The 25,079-nt window shown below is 44.0% G+C and overlaps 1 long non-coding RNA gene across 1 annotated transcript; it reads left to right on the plus strand.

Annotated features, from left to right (window-relative positions):
- Positions 1 to 2,369: 2,369 nt before the first annotated feature.
- Positions 2,370 to 7,160, plus strand: LOC138245575 (uncharacterized). The gene is made up of 2 exons (XR_011194139.1): positions 2,370 to 3,387; positions 4,820 to 7,160. It is a non-coding gene; the product is annotated as an uncharacterized lncRNA (long non-coding RNA).
- The last annotated feature ends 17,919 nt before the right edge of the window (positions 7,161 to 25,079 follow it).

A 25,079-nucleotide genomic window follows, 5' to 3' on the forward strand; every position in this document is an offset into this window, starting at 1 on the left:
CAACATTCCCCATTGTGTCTCTATTAGTGAGCAATGACAGAAGAGGCATTTATCAAAAATATATCACACAATGGTTGGAGCTGAGCAAGGGCGAACTCAGTATAAGGAGGGGGCATTAATCTGGTGCTTGAGTCTTCCAAAGACTGCACTTAAAATGTATTAGTTGGGGACCGGTGGCCACAAACTGAGGCTCATACATGATTAAGAGAGGTGGGTCTTATGGATAGCTGGAGATAACTTCTTGCCAAAGACACAGATTGTATGTTCTATTTTTAATGAGGGACCCTGCCACCAAAGCAGTCAAAGCACAAAAAGTTGTAGACTATATTTTTCACTAACCACACTTCTGACATGACTACTGGGACTCTGTGTGATCTCCTGAAGGCAGTGATGAGAGGTCACTTCATAGTAAAAAGTGTCCAACCTGTAGCTCACTAGGAAGAAGGTCAGAGAGGAACTAAAGGCCAAACTGAAAGATGTGCAAATATAACACAAACTAATGGGCTCTAGTAAAATATGGTGTCAAGTTTTAGCCCTCTGGTCCAGTCAAAAGTTTTAAACTTTGACAAAGCTGAATATATCATGTTGTGTACTAAGCAAATATTTAATTTAGCTGGTAATATAGCAGACAAACTCTTGGCAGTGCATCTAAGGGCTCGGAGAAAACCAAGAAGAGTCCAGGCCATAAAATAGGTGCTCCCAGGTCTCTGATGTCTTTTGAAAATTAATCAAAATCACACATCATACTAAATACTCAATATCAGTCATAAACAAATCCCTGAATAGTTAGGCTAGGCATAACTCAAACACCTGCACAGAAGAGATGGGAGGAAGAATTAGGCCGCACCCTGATGATAAATATGGGGAAAGATATTTGATAAAGCATGTATCTCTGCTAAGAGCTGCCAAATAAGGGAAAAATGCAAAATAATTTCCTAATGGTATAGAATAACACAGAGGATGATGGAATGGGAGAAAATGAAATCCAAACTATGCTGGGTGGGATGTGGGGCCCCAGGAACACTAACACACCTTCTGTGGCATTGTCCCAAACTGGAGCTTTATTGGGATAGATTCCTGAGGGAGCTGGAGGTGGCCTTCGACATAACCATTGAAAGGGACTCTAGGGTAGTTTGCTCAGTTACCATAACTTGAGTAAAATATCCTATAAAATTCATTAAAGGCAAACTTCTCACTGTAGCCCTAATTGCTGCAAAACAACCTATACTTTTAAAAGGCCTGGGACCTATCTATTAGCCGCCAGGAGTTTGAAAGGCTAGCAAAAATGAGCAGTAAAGAACTTTCATTGCTTGAGGACAAGGCTAGCCTGGCTCTGCGTAAACACAGCTGGATGACTCTTCAAACCTATACGCAGTTGAAACCACAAATCTACCTAAGCAAACTTTTTAACGATTGGACAAAGGTACAGTTTATGAAATATATAATGGGGATAATACCTACACCAATTTATTTTCCTGTATGGAGAAGATGGGAGGAGCCAGGGAATTGCCGGCTATACGAACAGGGTCAGGAAGACATTCTCCACATACTGTGCCTGTGGTCTGCCCTATTGAAGAACCGGAACGAACTATCACGAAGAGGATGGAATGCCCCGGGCATAGGGTCTTGGAGAGAGGCAATTTTGGCCTTCTTTGATCTTAGGGACCCCAGGTTAAATTGTGCACTGGTGAAATTCCTGAACTGATTCACGAAAAGAGGAGGCCATGGTTCAAACCGACAGGAATATTCTTATAGGGAACGGGGCATGATTAGATAATTAACCACTTTGGCTTTTGGCCTCTGCTGCTGTTTACTACTTAGAATGCCCTACAGGTCTCATCTGGTGTTTGAGGGTCTATTACTACAACAGCCTTGGCCCCTGCCTAGACCCTTGACCCTATACTTTGTATTGATACTGTGGAAGTTCCAGAACCACCTTGAATTTTGTTGTACTTTTTAAATTTATTCTAAATTTATTGCATCTGCACTTTTTACTGGCAAAGCTTACACTCTTCAATCACCTTGAGTTCTGAAGTAATTTTAATCATAATTTAGATATTCTGCACTTTATCTTTGGCCCTTGCACTGTTTTCAGATTAATGACTATAGAAGCTGTTCCTCAACAATCCGCTGCACTAATTAATATGGCCTTGTTTGGGTTTTATTTAAATAGCTTTTTATGGAAATCTGTTTTGCTCTGGGAGAGGGGGGCCCACCAGGATCATTGAATTCTCCCTTTGGTGTGACTTAATTCCTGTCTGTCATTCTAAAGGCTTGGGACCCACTCATTTCACAGCACATTGGCGGAAGCAAGCCCCTTTTTTTAAATCTCCACAAAATACTCCACCCGGATGGCAGCATGGTGTCCTGCTATTTGATGGAGTTTTGTTTTGACCAATGACTTTGTGTTTCACCACTGCGCATATTAGTTGCTCAATGTTCACCAGTAGCACATGGTATGTTTTGTTCAGTTTAGCCGCCTATGGGCTTTGACATTGCATTAGTCATTACATTCTGTATTGTGCCTATTGGCTTTGACATGATGTATTCAGTTTAGCTGCCTATTGACTTTGACATGCTATTAGATATTCTGCCTATTGGCTTTGACATGATATCATATATTACATTTTGTATTCAGCTCCGCTGCCTATTGGCTTTGACATGATATCATATATTACACTTTGTATTCAGCTTAACTGCCTATTGGCTTTGACATGATATTCAGCTCCGCTGCCTATTGGCTTTGACATGATATTATACATTACACTTTGTATTCAGCTCCGCTGCCTATTGGCTTTGACATGATATTATACATTGCATTTTGTATTCAGCTCAGCTGCCTATGGGCTTTGACATGATATAAGACATTGTATTTTGTATTCAGCTTAGATGCCTATTGGCTTTGACATGACACTAGACATTGCATTTGATATTTAGGTTAGCTGCCTATTGCCTTTAACATGACATTGAATTTGATATTTAGGTTAGCTGCCCATTGCCTTTAACGTGGAGTTCTGTATTTTTCCAAGCTGTGTTTTTGCACCAGAGAACCAAGATGTTTTGCTCTCACAGTAGACTAGACCTGATAAGAGAGAGTACATGGGCGTCGTTTCTCTTCCCTTGAGCTTGGGAGCAGGAGTAGTCTTGGAGACCTGGCCAGTCTCCAAAAGGCTTGCTCAGTTTCCCAGGTCTGAGGGGAGGGGGCACACCTTTGTAACGAATGTAACAGGCTGCAGAGAGTCAGATTCGAATCTGCCGGACCTCGTGCTGGAGCTTGGCGCCAGTTGCCAGCATCCCGTGTGGGTAGATGACACTCTTTCTCGCGGCTGACAGGGGTCCTCAGCTTGCAGACCTTAGAAAGATGTAGCTGTAAATAGTTCCTACACGGTGAAGTATTTGTTTTGCTTTGCATTCAATATCTTATAAATATAACCTGCTGTGTATATTGCAAACTGATATATTTTGTTTGATTAACGCGGACTTGAAAGCTACTAATTCGTCATTCATTCATAAACATTGTGGTTGGGGAAGAATAAAATAACAATAAAAGTCTTCTTTGACCTCAGAAGTGCATTTCTGTTGTGTTATGTTAGTGCTTAGAAACTAAATAAGAGGAAAGCACTACAATTGGTACCAGGAGTGGGGTCGGTCATTAAGAGGTGATTAAGAAGGGGTTTGACGAGTTAGTAGATTTCTAAGTGCACACTTTAAAAGTGTAATTGTTTTTTTGTTGTTTGGAGAATTACAGAAATTGTTTTCTGTTTGGAGAATCACAGTAGCACGGCAGACCATGTCTGAGAATACATGTGTTGATGAACTGCCTGGTGGTGCTAAGAAAAACTGTGAATTGTTTTCTGTTTGGGGAATTACAGAAGAAAATGCATGTGTAGCTAAAAGGCCTGATAATGTTTTGAGAAATAATTCCCGTTGTATATATGTAGAAAAAGTGTGTTTTGGAAGTAATGATGACAGAAAGGTCTGGATACCTTTATCTGCTTACAGAGAAATGCAGGAGAAATGTAGGCAGTTGGAACATGAAAATAGGAATTTACGTGAGCAAATTAGCCCGACTGAAAGTTATAAAAAGGCTGTTTTTGAAGAATCTTTCTTGTCCCATTCCAGTAATGAGGGGGTTAAGACAGCTCCGAGCTGCACTGAGTTTCCGTGTGAGCCAGGGTTTTTGGCAGCCAAAATGCATTCCTTAACTGATAACACGGAGAGAGACCAGAATGTGATTTACGAGTTACCGTTGCAAAATGCACAAAAACGAAGGATTTTAGAGCAAGACACCCCGAGTTTCATTAGCTTGTTTGATTTTTGGAAAAAGAATAGCCCTCATTTGAGAGAAATCCTAACACTTTTGTACATGGTCACTGTGAAAAATAATATGCAGCTGCGCGCTTGTGATTTGGCAAATGAAATAATGCAGACTTTAGGTTTCTGCGCAGTGCAAGAAGGAAATACTTATGTATATTTAAATCATGAACAAGGAAAGAAAATAGTGCCCCTAGCTAGAATCATACAATGGATCTGGTACTTGCAAGACAGGGCTAGAGTACCACAGATAAAAGAATTACCAATGAAATTGTGTGCACCATTTGAATTCGTGTCTACTGAAGATAAAAAGCATGTTTGTTTTACTGATGATTCATTGACTGAAATGTTGTTTTCTGGCACCGTAGAAGGAACAGAGTTGTATATGTGTGTCAGATTTTAAAGCAAGAGCTACGTGAGATGTGTCATTTTTACGCTGATTTTTGGTTCTTTGATAATGTTTTAGCCACATGGCTTGTACCTAACTGGTTCAATTACCTTGCAGATGTTAATGAGAAAAATGCAGAGAGAGAAGTGTTCACCCAGAATTCTGCCTTAGTGGGGATGGCTATGTGGGTGCCCCAGAAATGTGAAAAGGCCACTTACAGGTGGGCAGAGATGAGAGAGATGCCCATTCCCCTAGATTTGATAAAAACTGTGCAGCACGCACAAAAGCAATCTGTCATGCAAGCAGTCACAGAGCAGTTGGGGAGAGGAAAGTTACCAGAACAGAAATGGCAAATTGATCAGGTTTTAGGGAAAGTGATTGTTGCAAATTACCAAGGAAAAATCGAAATTATGCTGATACCTAGAAAAGAATCTGATTTATTCATACAAATTGGAGACAGAATGGCCCAAATTGGCGAAAATGCAGTGAATGGAGGTTTGGTAAAGAAGGAGTCTGCCCCAGCCCTTCTGACAGTGCAAGAAAAGGGAAGCTGTGGTGCAGCAGATAAAAACCTCAGTGCTGATGTGTGGGCTGACGCCCCAAGTGACCCTCCAGAACCTGCAGAGAATATAACAAAGGGCCCCAAAAACGTCCTGCTGATTATAAAACAGGGAAAAAAAGAGGAAGGGTGCAGTTTAAATGAAAAATGTTATTTGCAAGAAAAGTCATACTTGTTTCTTTTGCAGATCCGACCATGTTTCGCCACTGTCCCTGAGTGTGCTGTGTGGTCCCCCTTCCGGTGTGTGCGTGTGGGGTCGGGGAAGGGACCGAATCCCCAACCTGAACCTGGCTGAGTAAAGTGCCAGCACCATGGATCCATTTTGCGCAAACTGCGCCTTCAGTTCAAGTTCAACTTGTTTGCTGTGTTTTTTTTTTTTTTTTCCCTCTCGTATGGAACTCTGACTTTTGCTTACCTTCCAGAAAACCTTTCAGGTGGACCGTGCACCTTTACATGAGCAGAACTCATGCCACATCAAATTGCTAACACTGTTGAATTAGAGACTCATTCAGAGTATAAAAATTGCCCAGTCTTTTTTTTTTATGTAGATGTATCTGATGTGAAAGGTTATGAAATCAATGTGTTAATTCACTTCTATTGCTTTACAGGGATTGCTTTGATCATAATGTTTTTTTTGTGCTGATGTTTTTTTTTGTTTGTTTGACATATGAGATATGTGAAACAAAAATTCATTGGTCAAAGGGCGGAATGTCCTGCTATTTGATGGAGTTTTGTTTTGACCAATGACTTTGTGTTTCACCACTGCGCATATTAGTTGCTCAATGTTCACCAGTAGCACATGGTATGTTTTGTTCAGTTTAGCCGCCTATGGGCTTTGACATTGCATTAGTCATTACATTCTGTATTGTGCCTATTGGCTTTGACATGATGTATTCAGTTTAGCTGCCTATTGACTTTGACATGCTATTAGATATTCTGCCTATTGGCTTTGACATGATATCATATATTACATTTTGTATTCAGCTCCGCTGCCTATTGGCTTTGACATGATATCATATATTACACTTTGTATTCAGCTTAACTGCCTATTGGCTTTGACATGATATTCAGCTCCGCTGCCTATTGGCTTTGACATGATATTATACATTACACTTTGTATTCAGCTCCGCTGCCTATTGGCTTTGACATGATATTATACATTGCATTTTGTATTCAGCTCAGCTGCCTATGGGCTTTGACATGATATAAGACATTGTATTTTGTATTCAGCTTAGATGCCTATTGGCTTTGACATGACACTAGACATTGCATTTGATATTTAGGTTAGCTGCCTATTGCCTTTAACATGACATTGAATTTGATATTTAGGTTAGCTGCCCATTGCCTTTAACGTGGAGTTCTGTATTTTTCCAAGCTGTGTTTTTGCACCAGAGAACCAAGATGTTTTGCTCTCACAGTAGACTAGACCTGATAAGAGAGAGTACATGGGCGTCGTTTCTCTTCCCTTGAGCTTGGGAGCAGGAGTAGTCTTGGAGACCTGGCCAGTCTCCAAAAGGCTTGCTCAGTTTCCCAGGTCTGAGGGGAGGGGGCACACCTTTGTAACGAATGTAACAGGCTGCAGAGAGTCAGATTCGAATCTGCCGGACCTCGTGCTGGAGCTTGGCGCCAGTTGCCAGCATCCCGTGTGGGTAGATGACACTCTTTCTCGCGGCTGACAGGGGTCCTCAGCTTGCAGACCTTAGAAAGATGTAGCTGTAAATAGTTCCTACACGGTGAAGTATTTGTTTTGCTTTGCATTCAATATCTTATAAATATAACCTGCTGTGTATATTGCAAACTGATATATTTTGTTTGATTAACGCGGACTTGAAAGCTACTAATTCGTCATTCATTCATAAACATTGTGGTTGGGGAAGAATAAAATAACAATAAAAGTCTTCTTTGACCTCAGAAGTGCATTTCTGTTGTGTTATGTTAGTGCTTAGAAACTAAATAAGAGGAAAGCACTACACATGGGGATGGCACCTTGAGTTGTTTTGTGCACATTAATATAATAATTGTGTATTGTATTGCAATGGTTGTTGGAAGGGAACCCCTTTTTAAAATATCCATAAAATACTCCCCCAGATGGTGGTATGGTGATGGTACCTTGTGTGACGTTTATGTACTTTTATCGTTCTAATTGTGTATTGCATTGCAACAGTTTTTAAATAATCATGCAATTAATGTATTCACCTAGAAATGGAAATGGGGGTCTTCACCCCTAAATATTTACTGGCTTAGTAGGTTGTGGCATACCCCTGAAATTGAGAAAATTACTCAGACTGTGAAACAGAAACAAATCACAAACTATACACATCTTATCTAGAGTACATAGGAAACTTCAACAGCCCCTTACCTGATGGTCATCAGGTTATCCCAGGCTTCTGTTCAATGCTTAGGACTAGGACTCATGTCCCAGTAGACAACTCAGGAACCAAACAGAACACATTAGGAGGGACTGAATGCCATATAGGGACCACAAAAAGATATTACCTAAATATTATGTGTACCATATGCATGCCCTGGACAGGCTGGAAATGTTTTGTTGGTTGCTAAGTGTGGGTGGATACTATAAGGGAGTTTTTATGTTTTTTGTGTGCTTCACAACAAGCATAGCGCTCTGCTGGCCTAAGGATGTAGGTGGTGGTTTTGTAAACTTGACTAAATGTAAATACAAATATTTGAAACTAAAAAGGTTTACCCACAGTTAACATGAACTGATATCAATATTTGTCTTGAAGGCAAAACATTCTAGATGGATTAGAGCTCTGTAAAACATGCAGTCAGAAATTAAAGGTTTTCTGTAGGGCCCAGTTTAAAGTAAGTTGAAAAAGTAATAGGGTTCATATGTAGTGTTTCCAGAATGTGGCAATCCAGAATGTTCTTACTAGCACCATTCTCTGGGATATGGAGCTTGAATTAGTTCAGAAATCACATGTACACTCTCAATTTAGATGTTTCACCATGTTTAGTTTTTCACTCATTATGTTTAATGAACAAGACTACTATTACGCTTTAAAATAATTCATAATGATATGCTAAATTATTTATTCTTAAATCACTGACAAAAGAAGATAGAACACAGTCGATTACTAGCATGGATAAAGCCCATGCCAAATCTGGAAGATAGAAATTTGAGCATATTCCTGATGATTTAAAGGTATTTTGTTGGTTGTGATGCACAGTATTGTGTACATTTTGTGCCTCTATTGTTTTTTTAATAATGGTTGTGAGAAATTGGGTTGTTCGGTGAGGTGGGTGAAGCCCTACTCAAGCAACAGCCACAATCCTGGTCAGCGTAAACCACAAAGAGTCAATAAATTAACCTGTGTTTAAGGTTCTTGTAGACTGGCACAAAAGCAGTCAGGCTTAATTTAGAGGCAATGTGTAGTATATTTATGCAGCAGTAAAACAGCAACAAAACAAAACACAACACAAGAAAATCCCAAACCAATTTAGAAAAATTGAATAAATTGTCAAACATTTAATCAGTGGAACCAAAGTTATTATTTTTTAAAGATTTAAGTAAAAAATAGCAACTAAAAGATCGAAGCGCCAATCGTGGGCATCTAGTGATGCAAGACCGGGGCAAAATTGAAAGTTATTGCCAACCGTGATGGAGGTTTGTTCGGATACACAAAGTGGATTAGGCCTGGTCGCCACTTAAATTTGGACTAGAAGAAAAATATCTCAGAAGCTAAAGTTCAGTGGGGCAACGCAGCCGATTGTGTCTGAGGAGAAGGCATCATCGTTGGGGAGCCACTGAATGAAGTCACTGTGAAGATTTCTACATTTGGACTTAGTTTCTTTTAGGGAAGTCAAAAATTTCCAGCTGAACAAAACTGCAGGCTGTATTCAACAAGAGCTCCATGAGGCTGGATACTCCTTCTGTAAGAACCAGATGAACAGGATATGCTGCTGCGGAGAAGAAGGCAGCAGAAGTCACTGCATAGTGAGTCTGACCAGCAATGCACCTTGGGCAGATTGGCAAGCAGGTAGGTCCCAGTATCTTCTCGGTTCTCAGAGCACTTTTGAAAGAAAATTCTGAAGTCCTAACTTTTGGATTAGGACAATCTGGGCACCTTTAGCACCACTTCCAAGGGTCCAAGACTAGAGGGGCACCACTTGGAGGGTCCAAACTCACTCAGACTGGGTCCTCATTAGGGTTCAAGATGTTTGGAGCCTTTTCAAGCCCTGAGGCTCTGATCAGAAAGCTAGCCAGCTAGCCTTTTGAGTCACTTGGAAGCCTTAGGGTCAAGCAGGAACGGAGATCTCTAGCAGCGGGGCAGTCTTCCGAGGGCACAGGCAGCCTTCAGGCAGCAGGGCAGTCCTCTTGGAGCAGCCTAGAAGTTCCATGAAATACACAGCAGGGCAGTCCTCTGAGAGTCCTTTAACGAGTCCAGAGGTGAACTGAAGAGTGGGTCTGAGAGCCTTAATTTTATAGCTGGTGCCCACTTCCAAGTGGAAGAAATTTCTACAGCGCCCCTCCCCCACCTTCCTATGCCACACACACAGAAATGTCTGGAGTTTCCTGCCTCGCTGCCTTGGTCCCAGTCTGCCTGCAGGCACAACAGGCTAGTATGATGTTCTTTGTGTGTGAGCTGAGGTAGAGTTTTTGAAGTACAAGTAGGTCTGTGCACAGCTTTATCCCCCATCCTGCTCTGGATGGCCCATACTGCCAGCACCCAGTCTTTCCATTTTGTAGCTGCCTGGAAGTAATACACAAAGGCTAACTGCCCACCTCATCTAGTCTTGTGACCTGGGAAACAGGCTGTAGCCAAGGCACCAAATGGTTAGAAAAAGAAAATGCAAATTTTTTAAAAGTGGGATCTGCAAAATAGGGACTGAAACTCAAATTTAACCATTAAAGAGGATTTTAAATTACAATTCCATAGACAGCATGTATGACTTTTTTACATGCTCCCAAACAAAAGTTATCACTTATTAAATCTAATAAGGGAACCCAATGTTATCCTATGAAAGAGATAGGTCTCACAATAGTGAAAAACAAATTTGCCAGTTTTTCAATACCAGGACACGCAAGACTTTAAAGTGCATGTCCAGCGTTTTTAAAATACAATGCACCCTACTCTATGGGCTGTTTAAAGCATACCCTATGCATGTCTCATTTGTAATAAAAAGGGAGTTTTAGGTTTGACAAAAAGTTCATTTTGACAAGGCAACTTTGCAGTTTAAAATAGCAGACAGGCTGCAATGGCAGGCCTGAGATATGAGATTGTGGGTGAGTGCTGTAGGCCTACAAGTATTCAATTGACCCAGCCTGGGTATGTGATATATCATTTCACTAGGGATTTATGTGTACATTAAATATGTCAATCATGTGTAAGAACATTTGATCACATTTTAGGGAGTGAGCGCAAGCACTGTAACAATGGTTAGCAATGATAAAATGCAAAGATCCTAAGGACAACAAAAAATAATTTAGCAAAATAGGAGGGGAGAAGGCAAAATGTTTGGGGGATACCCTGCAGCAGGGGCCAATGCCAATACTGGTGAAGTATTAATATTATTAAAAATTACAAGCAAATTCACAAAGACAGCTAAGATCTTTCCATATTCAACATCTGTACTGGGATGGCGTGAACATTTTTTTCTTTTATTATTTTAATATGAATAATATTACTATAACGTCCGTGTAACCTTTTTTTTTAAGTGAGTTTCTACAGCTTTTTTTAACTCTATTTCCTAACTATAAGTCCCTGTAATCTTTGTTTTTCAGTGAATTTCTATGTTTTTTTTAACGTAAAGCATTTTTTATTATTATATGTTAATCCAACCACTGCCGCACATGGCTTTTGGCCGTGTGCGGTAGGGATGACCACAGGCCTGCGGCCAATCCCCGATAACCACCCAACGCCACCCTGCACATGGCCTTTGGCTGTTTGTGGCAGAAGTTGGCTGAGGTCTGTACCTCTGAGTGTGAAAATAGGTGTGGGAGGGTGTATCTGGGTGTGAGAGTGGATGTGAGAGTGTCTGTCTTGATGTCTGTAGGAGGCTGGCCTGTCTTGTAGTGGGTACAAGAGGTACTTACACCTTGTGCTAGGTCCAGTTATCCCTTATTAGTGTAGAAGAGGTGTTTCTAGTAGCTAAGCCTGATAGAAGGTAGCTATGGCAAAGCAGCTTAGGCTGAAATAGGAGACATGTAAAGCTCCTACTATACTACTGGTGTCATATGCACAATACCATAAGAAAACACAATACACAGATATACTAAAAATAAAGGTGCTTTATTTTTATGACAATATGCCAAAAGTATCTCAGTGAGTACCCTCAGTATGAGGATGAGAAATATACACAAGATATATGTACACAAACCAAAATTATGCAAGTAATAGCAAAAGGAAGTAATGCAAGCAGTGTAAAGTTACAATAGATTGCAATAGGAGCACATAAATATAGGGGCAACACAAACCATATACTCCAAAAGTGGAATGCGTACAACGAATGGACCCCAAACCTATGTGAGCTTGTAGAGGATCACTGGGACTGTAAGAAAACAGTGAGGGTTAGAAAAATAGCCCACCCCAAGACCCTGAAAGGTAGGTGTAAAGTGCACCTACAACCCCCAGAGAGCACAGAAGTCGTGATAGGGGGATTCTGCAAGGAAAACGAACACCAGCAATGCAACAACAGTGGATTTCCGGACCTGAATACCTGTAAGACAAGGGGACCAAGTCCAAGAGTCGCAACAGTGTCGAGAGTGGGCAGGAGCCCAGGAAATGCCAGCTGAGGGTGCAAGGAAGCTGCCACTGGATGGAAGAAGCTTGGGGCCTTATTTATACTTTTTGGTGCAAAACTGCACTAAAGCAGTTTTGCCCCAAAACGTTTTGCACCGCCTTGCACCATTTTTTAGTACCAGCTGGGCACCATATTTATGGAATGGTGCAAGCCGGTGCAAAGGGTAGGCTAGCTTAAAAAAAAATTACGTTAGGCAGTTTTGAGTCAAAATAAATGATTCTGACCAGATTAGCATCATTTTTTGACGCTAAGGGGCATATTTATACTCTGTTTGCACTGAATTAGCGTAATTTTTTTAAAACTCTAATTCAGTGCAAAACTAACTCCATATTTATACTTTGGTGCTAGACCCGTCTAGCACCAAATTTATGGAGTTAAAGTCATTTTTTGGAAGTGGAAACCTACCTTGCCTTAATGACATGCAAGGTAGGTGTTCCCATGCAAAAAAATGACTCTATGGCCTTAACACCATATTTAGACTCCCATGTAAAAATGGTGCAAGGGAGGGAGGAGGGGTCAAAAAATGGGGCAAAGCTTGCTTTGCCCCATTTTTTAAGACCTGGGTCAGGGCAGGTGTTAGGGGACCTGTGGCCCTATTTCCATGGTGGAACACCATGGAATAATCCCAGAGGTGCCCTCCCTAGGCCCTAGGGGCACCCCTACCCACACTAGAGGGACTGCGAGGATGGAGGACCCCATCCCAGGTAAGTACAGGTAAGTGCATTTTATTTTTTAAAGTGCCATTGGGGGCCCTGAAATGGGCCCCCATACATGGCACCGGGTGCAATGGCCATGCCCAGGGGACCCCGTCCTCTGTGCTGGCCACTGGGGTGGTGGACATGACTCCTGCCTTTACTAAGGCAGGAGTCATGTGGCATGGTAGGTTTAGCACCATAAAATGACGCTAATCTGGTTAGAGTCATTTTTTTTTTACTCTAACCTGCCTAAAGCCATTTTTTGGTGCTAAACCCTCTTCTTCTATACTGCCAGCCCTACCCGTCTAAAGTCATTTTTTAAAACTCTAGCCTACCCTTTGCACCGGCTTGCACCATTCCATAAATATGGTGCCCGGCTGGTGCAGAGAAATGGTGCAAGCCGGTGCTAAACTTTTTGGTGCAAAACTAAGTTAGTGCAGTTTTGCAGCAAAAAGTATAAATGAGGGCCAATATTTTGTAAGTTTGCGCCACTTTTGTGTCATAAAATGGCGTTAATGCCGTGCAAAAAAAGTTTAAATCAGGGCCTTGGTGCTAGATGGGTCTAGCACCAAAGTATAAATATGGAGTTAGTTTTGCACCGAATTAGAGTAAAAAAAAATGACACTAATTCAATGCAAACAGAGTATAAATATGACGCAGAGTATAAATTTGCCCCTAAATATGGTGTTAAGGCCATAGAGGGCCAGATGTAGGAACGAAACATTTTGCGACTTGCAAATAGCGAGTCATAGCGACTCGCTATTTGCAACTAGCAAAATGTTATGCAGTACGGTGTCTCAGACACCGACTGCGACTCGCTATGGGGTCGCAATGACCCACCTCATGAATATTCATGAGGTGGGTCGCAAATTGCGGCCCCATAGCGAGTCAAGGCACTCGCAAACATGGAGGCCTGCTGTAGTCAGCAGACCTCCGTGTTCGTGACTGCTTTAAATAAAGCAGTTTTTTTTTTGTTTTAAGTGTAGCCCGTTTTCCTTAAAGGAAAACGAGCTGCACTTAAAAAAAAAAACGAAACCTTTAGTTTCGGTTTTTTTTCAGGGCAGGCCGTGGTCCCTTGGACCACTACCTGCCCTGAAAAAAATGTTTGGGGTCCATTCACAAACTGGAAGGGGTCCCATGGGGACCCCTTCCAATTTGCGAGTGGGTTACCATCCACTTGAAGTGGATGGTAACTGCGATACAATTTGCGACAGCGTACGCGGTCGCAAATGGTATTGCATCCCACTCAGACTCGCAAATAGGAAGGGAACACCCCTTCCTATTTGCGAGTCGGAAATGCATTTTGCGAGTCGGTCCCGACTAGCAAAATGCATTTCTGAATCGGAAACTGCGATTTGCGAGTCGCAAACGGCAAATTTTGCCGTTTGCGAGTCGGAAACAGTTTCCTACATCCGGCCCAGAGTCATTTTTTGCACGGGAACGCCTACCTTGCATCTCATTAAGGCAAAGTAGGTCTCCACTTTCAAAAAATGACTTTAACTCCATAAATTTGGTGCTAGAGGGGTCTAGCACCAAAGTATAAATATGGAGTTAGTTTTGCACCGAATTAGAGTAAAAAAAATTACACTAATTCGGTGCAAACAGAGTATAAATATGCCCCTTGGTGTTTTGCAAGAACAAAGAGCACTAGGAACTTCCTCTTTGGAGGATGGATATCCCACATCGTGAAGAAGCTTGCAGAGGTGTTCCCACGCAGAAAGACAGCAAACAAGCCTTGCTAGCTGCAAGGGTCGGGGTTAGGGTTTTTGGATGCTGCTGTGGCCCAGGAGGGACCAGCATGTCGCCACTTGGATGAGGAGACAGAGGGAATGCCCAGCAAGTCAGAGAGCCCTCACAGAAGCAGGCAGCATCCGCAGAAGTACCGGAACAGGCACTTGGAAGATGAGTGAACCGGAGTCCATGCGAAGTCATAAAAGGGAGTCACAAAACGCCAGAGGACAACTCAGAAGGTTGTGCACTGCAGGTTAGAGTGTTGGGGACCCAGGCTTGGCTGTGCACAAAGGAAATCCTGGAAGAGTGCACAGGACCTGGAGCAGCTGCAAATCACGCGGTACCCAGCAATGCAGTCTAGCGTGGGGAGGCAAGGGCTTACCTCCACCAAACCTGGACTGAAGAGTCACTGGACTGTGGGAGTCACTTGGACAGAGTTGCTGAGTTCCAGGGACCACGCTCGTCGTGCTGAGGGGGGACCCAGAGGACCGGTGATGCAGACTTTTGTTGCCTGCGGTTGCATGGGGAAGATTCCGTCGACCCACGGGAGATTTCTTCAGATCTCCTGGTGCAAGAAGGCAGGCTACCCCCAGAGCATGAACCACCTGGAAACAGTCGAGAAAGCCGGCAGGATGAAGCAATACAAGGTTGCTAGTAGTCGTCTTGCTACTTTGTTGCGGTTTTGCAGGCGTCCTGAGCAGTCAGCGGTCGATCCTTTGGCAGAAGGTGAAGAGGGAGATGCAGAGGAACTCTGGTGAGCTCTTGCATTCGTTATCTAAAGAATTCCCCAAAGCAGAGACCCTAAATAGCCAGAAAAGGAGGTTTGGCTACTTAGGAAGGAGGATTGGCTACTAACAGAGGTAAGAGCCTATCTGAAGGAGTCTCTGATGTCACCTGCTGGCCCTGGCCACTCAGAGCAGTCCAGTGTGTCAGCAACACCTCTGAATCCAAGGTGGCAGAGGTCTGGGGCACACTGGAGGAGCTCTGGGTACCTCCCTGGGAGGTGCAGGTCAGAGGAGTGGTCACTCCCCTTTCCTTTGTCCAGGTTCGCACCAGAGCAGGGCTGGGGGATCCCTGAGCCGGTGTAGACTGGCTTATGCAAAGATGGGCACCATCTGTGCCCATCAAAGCATTTCCAGAGGCTGGGGGAGGCTACTCCTCCCCAGCCCTGACACCTATTTCCAAAGGGAGAGGGTGTAACACCCTCTCTCAGAGGAAGTCCTTTGTTCTGCCTTCCTGGGCCAGGGCTGCCTGGACCCCAGGAGGGCAGAAACCTGTCTGAGGGGTTGGCAGCAGCAGCAGCTGCAGTGGGAACCACGTAAAGGCAGTTTGGCAGTACCCGGTTCTGTGCTAGAGACCCGGGGGATCCCAGAGAGATAGTGAAAACACCCTGACATATACTCACAATCAGGCCAAAAGTGGGGGTAACAAGGCTAGAAAGAGGCTACTTTCTCACAATGTCAGAATGAATGCATCAGTGTCTTAGTGGGTCTATGAGTGGATGCATCAGTGTCTGTGTGGATCTGGAACTGGGTGCGTGAGGAACTGAGTGGGGCTATGAGTGGGTGCACAAGGGTCTGATTGTGTCTGTGAGTGAGTGGGAGAAAGAGATTAAAAAAGAGAGATTGAGAGATAGAAAGAGAGTGAGAGAGTGAGAGGGAGAGAGATAGAGAGTTTTTTAGGCTTGTTGAATGATAAACGTAGAATGAGATACATTCAGACAATTAGAAAAGAAGAATGCTTTTGTCAAGAAAGAAGAGTGAGATTACCTTTTTATATGTACATGAAATATGTAAAGTTGAAAATAAATTCAAGCAGGGAAATGACCACGGGCACACCTAGACTCCTACCCACAACCTCAAGTGTGACAATCTTAGACCTTAACCACTAGGCCACAGGTTTCTTTACAGTGTCCAGATATAATGATGACAGTTAAGGCACAGACTCTGATGGGAAAAAGATGTAAATGTTTCATCACTAGGCATGTTTAACATTCAAAACACGTGTAAATAAACAACACACTGCCATGAGCTAACGGGATTTGAACCTTTAATCCAATGAATAACAGTCCAAGAGCTATACAAGTAGGCTAGAACTGACTGTGTTGCTGTGCATGAAAACGTTTGCTGGTGTCACACTTTCAAGTCATTGTTTGGAGAGAACATGTTAATACCAATCTTTCTTTCTCTCTCTCTTCCATCCCACTAAGGGTTTTAAGAGAGAGAGACAGTGACAGGACCACGGGGGCATCAGTGCATATTTGGGTGCAAGGAAGACAGATGAAAATTCTGCTTTCTGACAGCGGGAACTGTTTGAAAGCTCCCGCTGTGGGAAACCAGGATTTGTTTGCTTTTACTTGGTGGAGCGGTCAGCTCTCACCAAGGAAATGCAAACAGCTATGTCCCAGTGAAGGGCACCCCAGGACATAGCAGGATCCGGCCCTGGGGTGTGGTAGTCCCCAGGGTCATGTATGGCTCCACAAGAGGGGCTGCAAGCCCCCCCCTGCAACATGAAGTAGTCCCAGGGATGGGGTGGTCCCCAGGGTTTTGGGGTCTGAAACGGACCCTCTACACTTTTTTATTATAGCCCTGGGGAGGTGACGGTCCCAGATGGCTGCGGGGGGCACGTGGTATCCCACACCATATTCATTTTGTGCCCCGGGGAGGTGGTATTTCCAGGAGGTGGCATTCCCCAGGGGTGCAGGGGGGTGCACGCCCCACACCACATTAATTTAGTGCCCTGGGGAGGTGGCGAACCCTTTGGCTGCCACATGGTCCCCCGCTACATATACATTTTGAGCCCTGGGAGGTCCCCAGGGCTGCAAGGGGCTGGGCACCCCCCCATATTATTATTAACCAAAGTCCCAGAGGGGTGCCTGACAACCCCCTCCCCGCATATATGAATCAATGCCCCCAGGACCTCTCTCACCCGGGGGCATCCATAACAAACAAGCGCGGGAGCCAGCTCCTGGGTTTTTTGTAACTTTTCAAAGGATACACCGCGAGTCACGACAAACATTTTTTGAAAATGTTTCGTAGCTCTGGGGGAGTCCCTCTGAGACACGAGCACCAGAGCTAAGGGCTCAAAGTGACTCTACCCTGGCCCCTTTTCTTTTTTTAATATTTTGACCGTAGCTGAATCCCAAGATGGCTGCCAACACTTCTTGGTTCGAAGCATTGGCAGTCAATCAGAGCTCATTTGCCGTGCATGAGCTTCTAATCTTGGCAAAGTTGTTGCAGCCAGAGATATACAAATTTATTTTCCCTAATTTTAATATCTCTAAAACTACTTGACAGATTAACACTAAATAAGCAAAAGCGTAATCTGTGTACCCAAAACTACCTTTCTGGGAAATTTTGAGTAATTCCATCCAGTGGTTCAGGCTGTAGCCTTGTTCAAAGGTCCTATGGGAATTAACATGGAAAATGCAACTTTTTTGACCCCCCCCTTTGTTGTTGGGCCCAGCTTGACAGATCAACCTGGAACTTTTTGTGCACAACAAGAATGACCTGGGCACTTATTTTGGAAAATTTTGTGAAGATTTGTCAAGCGATCCAAAGATATAGGCAAGTCAAAAACACTTTTTCTATGGAAACATGGTCCTAACTATAACTGCCTAGTGGCAAGCGCCACTAGGTAGTTATAGTTAGGACTTGTTTTAACCATAAACAGAGCGTTTTTTGTTTTGCCAATAACTTTGGTGGCGCTTGACAAATCTTCAAAATTTTCAAAACTTATACTTTGGTCAGTTCAGCTGCTGTCTTGAAAGTTTTGGGTGTGATCTTTCAAGCGGGGACAGAGAAAAAGAGGGGAGTTCCAAAACATTTTTCCCCATTCTATGTCGATGGGATTTTTCAAAATTTTGAACACGACTTCAGTCCGAACCGCTGAACGGAATTACACAAATATTGGCAGAAAGCTAGATCTTGGTCACGAAAGCACGTTATTTGTGATTTGGTGTAAATCTGTTCAGTGGTTTTAGAGATGTTTAAGGCCAAAAAATATGGATATATATTGGCAGCGAATTCTCTGAGGATCCATCACAGATGGATCTGTGGATCCACGAGTCATAGGAAGATTCTGATTGGCTGACCGCAACCTGACAGGGAAGTTACAGCTGCAATTTTGTTTCATGGGAGAACGATCTCAGGCGCTGAAATGTGGGCAGTAGTTGATAGGAAGTGGTTGGAGTTCCCTGTCCCTAGCGGGTGTATGTATACGTGCCTAGATAATTTGAAAAAAATGCCTAAAAAATATTTTTTTTTACGTTACCGAAATATGCAGATCCACCCCCGGATTCACATGGCAGGGCCACAATGAGCCCTGCAGATGGATCAGTGGATTTTGGAAAACATAAAAAAAAAAAAAATATATTAGGGCACACACTTAGGCATTCATAAAGACAGTCTCACTCCCACTCACACCCAGAGAGACACTATCACAGTCACTCTCACAGCCAGGGACACACTAGCACACCCAGTCCAACACCCAGAGAGACACTCTCACACCCAGTCTCAGACAGACTCTCTGACATCCAATCTCACACCTAAACAGACACTGACACACCCACTCACACACCCAGACACAATATCACGCCCACTCTCAAGCAGACACTCTCACACCCAACCAGAGACTGTCACACTCATTCACACATTCTCACAGCCAGACAGTGTCACACTCACTCTCACACCTAGACACTCTCACACCCACTCTCAGACAGACTCTCTCACACCCACTCTCACACCTAGACAGACACTCATACTCTCACACCCAGGCACACACTATAACACCCAGTCTCACACCCAGAGAGACACTCACACACCCATTCTCAAAACAATACTCTCACTCTCAGTGACAACCGCAGTCACTCATATACACACCTAGACATACAATCTCACACCCAGTCTCACACGCAAACAGACAATGTCACACCCAGACACACATTCTCATACCCACTGTCATAGCCCAGCAGATAGTCCCACACCTACTCACACACCCAGTGAGACACTGTAACACTCACTCTTACACCCAGGCACACACTCTTACTCTCACACCCACTCACACACCCAGACAGACACTGTTGCACCCACTCTCAGACACTCTCACACCGATGCTCACTCTTAGACTCTCTGAAATCCACTCTCACACCGAGACAGACACTCTCACACCTACTCGCACATCCAGACACTGGCAAACCTACTCTCAAAACATACACTCTCACGCCCACTATCAGGCAGACTCTCTGGCACCCACTGTCACACCTAGACAGACACTCTCACACCCAGAGACTGTCACACACTGACACACATTCTGACGTCCACTCTCACAGCCAGACACATACTCTGACACACACTCTCACTCCCAGACACACACTCCCACACCCAGTCTCACACCTAGATAGACACTCTCACACTCACTCTCACACACAGGCACTCTCATGTCGTCACTCATACCAAGACAGACACTCGTACACCCACTCTTATACCCAGACAGAAACTTTCAAACCCACTCTCACACTAAGACAGACACTATCACATTCACTCTAACATCCAGATAGACAGTTTCACATTCACTGTCACACCAACAGAGAGACCCTCATACCCGCTCTCACAGCAAGACGTACCCTCTGAAATCCACTCTCACATCCAGCAGTCACTCTGACATCCAATGTCAGAGCAACAGAGACACTCACACCTACTCTCACAGCAAGACATACCCACTCACGTGCACTCTCACACCCAGACAGCCCCTCTCACAATTACTCTGATGCACACACGCTCTCACACCTTCTCTCACATCTAGGCAGACATTCTAACAGTTACTCTCACATCCAGACAGACACTCTCACACTGACTTGAAGACCAACAGAGACACTGTCCTACCCACTCTCAAAGCAAGACATACCGTCTCACATCCACTCTCACACCAAGGCATACACTGCCATACCCACTCTTACACCAAGACAAACATTTGAACATCCACTCTCACACCTATACAGCCACTCTCACACCTATTCGTACACACAGACGCTTTCACATCCACTCTTACACCAAGGCTGACACTCTCACATCTATTCTCACAATCAAATGACACTCTCACGCCCACTTGCAGTCCAACACACAGATGCTTTCACAACCTAGGAGGTGATATAAAAGTAGCAGATTACTTTATATTGGGCTACAAATGTCTGAAATTGTTTTTTTTTTCGGGGGCAGTTCTGCCTTTGACAAATGTTAGAAAAAACGAAGGCAGTGTGTGAGAATAGTGCCATTAATTTTCCAAAGGTATCCTTCATGAGGAGTTCCAATCCTACCCCTGTAATTGTGCCTAGGTCATTGCCACCACAGTGCACAATCATAAGGTCTGGATGTTGGCAATCCATAATGATTTCAACCAAAGGGAGCAATTAATGCCACTTTAACCCTCTCTGGCCAATCCAAATAATAACCACATTAGATAAACCGAGGTCCCTGTCAATACCACTCTTTCTTGCATTCTCTCTGGCCCAAAGCACATAGCTGTGTCCCAAATTCTGGAGTACAACTTAAGTAATTTAATGACATGTCTACGTGGGGCTAATGAATGCTGCTACAGTTGTCATGCAGAACTTAAATGTATGCTCTGCAACTTAGGTCCAGCTACTTGGTTTGTGACACTTATGGCCGTATTTATACTTTTTTTGCGCCGCATTTGCGTCGTTTTTTGACGCAAAAACGGCGCAAACTTGCAAAATACCATTGTATTTTGTAGGTTTGCGCCGTTTTGCGTCATAAAGCGGCGCAAATGCGGCGCTAAAAAAAGTATAAATACGGCCCTTAGAGCCTCATTATGACCTTGACGGATGGGATACTCCATCACAAACATGAGGGATATCCTGCCCACCGTTTTACAAGTTCCATTATATCCTATGGAACTTGTAAAACGGCGGGCGCGATATCCGTCATAGTTGTGACGGATTATCCCATCCGCCAATATCATAATTAGGTCCTTCGTTGCTTAGAGTATGCATGGGATGATCTGCTACAATTTCTAATAGGAGAAAAACTCTAATATCAAGGATAGGCATGTGAAGACAGCAGGAGAACTTTGGATTCTGCTAATGTATTTAGGTATTTCAATCACAAGTTTCAAGCTATGACAAGTTTTATATGCAATAAAACAAATCCTCCTTTTGCAGAAGTCACAGATTTTTGGGGGAGAAAACATACCAGGCAATTCGTGCTCCCCATATGAACATGCTCTTATGGTTAAACAATGCACCATAATTTGCCTCTGATACTGATGAGTGTGTCTTTCATAGAACAGTACGTTACACATAGTATTCCAGATGAGAAGATAAACAAAACACTGTAGCAGCAAGGTGTAAGTTTCCAAACACATAGATGTAGCAAGTATTGCCACCAAAGATACAGATCTAAAGAAAACTTTTTTTGTTGTTTTGGTTTTCCAAAGTCTGTCATTTCAAAAGGCAGAGCTAGCAGCTTTTTATCTGCAGTGAGGTACACATTGACAAGAAAATCATCAAAATATTTGGACAGTCTAAAAAGAGCAGAGATCTCCAAATATATTAACAATTATAACTCTGTGATCCTAAAATTATTATGGAATGCAAACATGGATATACAGTTTGCTGCTGACAATTCCATTGCTGTTGCTCATCATTATGTGAGTAAATGGAGTACAAAAACAGAAAAAACTGAGATGAAGGAAACATGAGAGGGATTTTTTGCAGAAATTATACAGTTTCAGCTTGACTATGCTCTCAGATAGAGAGATAAACTCTTCTGAGTGATATGATAGGTTGAGTTCAGTTAGTTTGTTACCAAAGTCTAGAGAAATTGTTTGGTTTAGTCTAGGCTTTGCCAACATGCAAAATGAGTCGTGAAAACATATCCAGAGATTCAGTACTTATCAGAGTTTGATCCAAACAGTACAGGTGTTGTAAAAACAAAAATGGAGGTTACTTACTATCCAAGGAGGCATCCACATCTATAAATAGGCATCTTTATGAAATTCTACAGCACTATAGGTACAAAAATAATGCTTCAGAAAAAACATTTGGTTTGGCATCCAAAAGGTAACTTAATAAATCATACAAAACTTACTTGTCAAACTGCTGAGAATAAATAATTTTCTACTTAGCACTTCTCCAGGTATTCAAACCTTGGCATTCTGAAACAGAGTTACTTGGACAATATGACTCCATGAAGGCTCTTTCAATGCTGTACTTATGCTGCCTCTGGAACACAGTAATAAACTGGAGTACCAGAGGTTATCTGGAGAAGCTTGTCACACACCTAGACACACACTGATGCATACAGTGAGACACTCAGGCACACACTAATACACACACTACTACGCACCGAGGCACACACTTATGAATACACTGACACACCCAGGCACACACTGATGCACACAATAACAGACCCAGACAAACACTCATCCATACACTGACATACCCATACAAACACCGATGCATACACTAACAGACCCAGGCAAATACTGACATATATGCTAACATACCAAGACAGGGAAGACAGTCTGCACTTGCGCTGTGTGGCCCATAACTGAGCTGCAGTGCGCACTCGGCAGCGGCCAGGTGCGGCACTGCTGCAAGCTTCTGCTAAAGGGCTGCACCGGCAGCACCAAATAAGGCCTTCCTTCTTTCACTGTCCTCTGCCTGGGTGGACAGGCAGAGGAAGGCAGTGAGCCAGGCTGCTTGCAACTGGGACCCGCCTGTACCCAGGTAAGTCTTCGTTTTTTCTTTCTCTTCTGTGTGCACACAGGGGTCGGCACCGGGCATGGACAGGATTTGCATATGGGGGGGGGAGGCTGTGCTGCGAAAAAAATAAACTTGTCATCAGAGCCCCACTCCAGACAGAAAACCTGTCTCCCCAGATTCCCTGGGAAAGGAAGGAGTATTATGGGGGTACGCTACTCTGACCTCTGGACAGTTGGTTACCCTGCCACAGTCTCAGCCCACCACAGAGCCTCCCACCTCAGGAAACACCAGCACAGCACCCACCCAGCGGGCCAATTCCACTGTCCCCAGGACATGTCAATCAGCAGTGTGTTCACCACTACAGGGACCCCAGGCAACCCCACAAACACAGGACGATCAGGGACCTGGGGTCAGTGGCAGTGGGCACACCGTTCAGGGGACAGAGACACAGGACAACAGGGAAGCTGGGAGGACTGCTGTGCGACAGGGGGAGGACAGGCCCAGGGAACCCACTCTCCAGGAGGCACTCTCGAACATCCTGGGAGCATACCACCATTCCCAGGAGACCATGGGCCAGATACTGGCCAAGTTGCAGGAGACCCAGTGGCTGCAGGAGGGACAGTACCTGGGGATCAGGGAGGACCTCAAACACATCTACACCATCCTGGTCGCCATTGCAGGGGTGCTGGCAGACATGACCGACACCATGAAGGAGGCAATAGCATACCAACAAGCCCCTGACACTTGTCGCACAAATGAACAGCCCTCCACCAGCGCTAGTGGACAGGAGGCCGCGCCACAGGAACAACAGGCCACCAGCAGCCCACCCCCTGAAGAAGGAGAACCACCATGCAAACGGTCCCTGCTATCCAGGCAGAAGCCAGAGAACATTGCCAAGACCCCGCCAGGAAATAAGACTCTCCTGAATGTCACCCTTATGTCCCACTCTGTCACCCTGTCCACCTTGAACTGCCATTACTCCCCTTCCTATGCTCCATTGGACAATGCACCTGTGATACCAAGAGACTGGACTCTAACTGGACATTTCTCCACCATCACTCCAGCCCATTTTGCACCCCCATCTACTTATGAGCACTTAAATATACACCCTTGGAGAAAATACAAATCTGTAGTCCGTCAAATGATTCAAATATGGATTAGTACAACATTATCAAAGCATTGCAAGTCATATGTACAGTTAAATTTACATTAGAATGACCTTTAGTGGGAAGCAGTAAACATACCCGGAGCCAGAGTGGACCACAGAGATCTGAAAATAGAGATGCCAAAGGGTACAGTAAGTGTCCATAGACAGGGAAATCATGCTGCTATGTACAATGTCCAACAGGGAACTGAAATGTAAAGTGAAGTTACAGTGTCTGTCCTGTGTGTCACTGGAAGTACTGCTGAATTACATTACTTCTGTTGTCCACATCTTCTTGTTCTGCCCCCTCTTCCTCACTGTCCACAAGCTCTACCGCTGCCACAAGACCATCTCCAGGCTCATCCTCCTGCAGAAAAGGCACCTGGCGTCTCAAGGCCAGGTCGTGCAACATGCAACATGCGACGAGGATCTGGCACACCTTCTTGGGTGAGTAGTACAGGGATCCACCTGTTAGGTGGAGGCACCAGAACCTGGCCTTCAGGAGGCCAAAGGTTCTTTCAATTATCCTCCTTGTTCGCCCATGTGCCTCATTGTAACGTTCCTCTGCCCTTGTCCTGGCATTCCTCACTGGGGTCAGTAGCCATGAGATGTTGGGTTAACCAGAGTCATCTGCAAATATTGAGGGATACCTGTTAGAAACACACTAACCCTTAAGGACAACCCCATAGCCAGACACCAACTAATACTGGGTGGGGACCTTGGGCTCACTTATTAGCCACACCCAGTGCCTCTGGAGTTGGCCC

Source organism: Pleurodeles waltl, chromosome 7, assembly GCF_031143425.1.
Source record: "Pleurodeles waltl isolate 20211129_DDA chromosome 7, aPleWal1.hap1.20221129, whole genome shotgun sequence".
NCBI classification, from domain to species: domain Eukaryota; kingdom Metazoa; phylum Chordata; class Amphibia; order Caudata; family Salamandridae; genus Pleurodeles; species Pleurodeles waltl.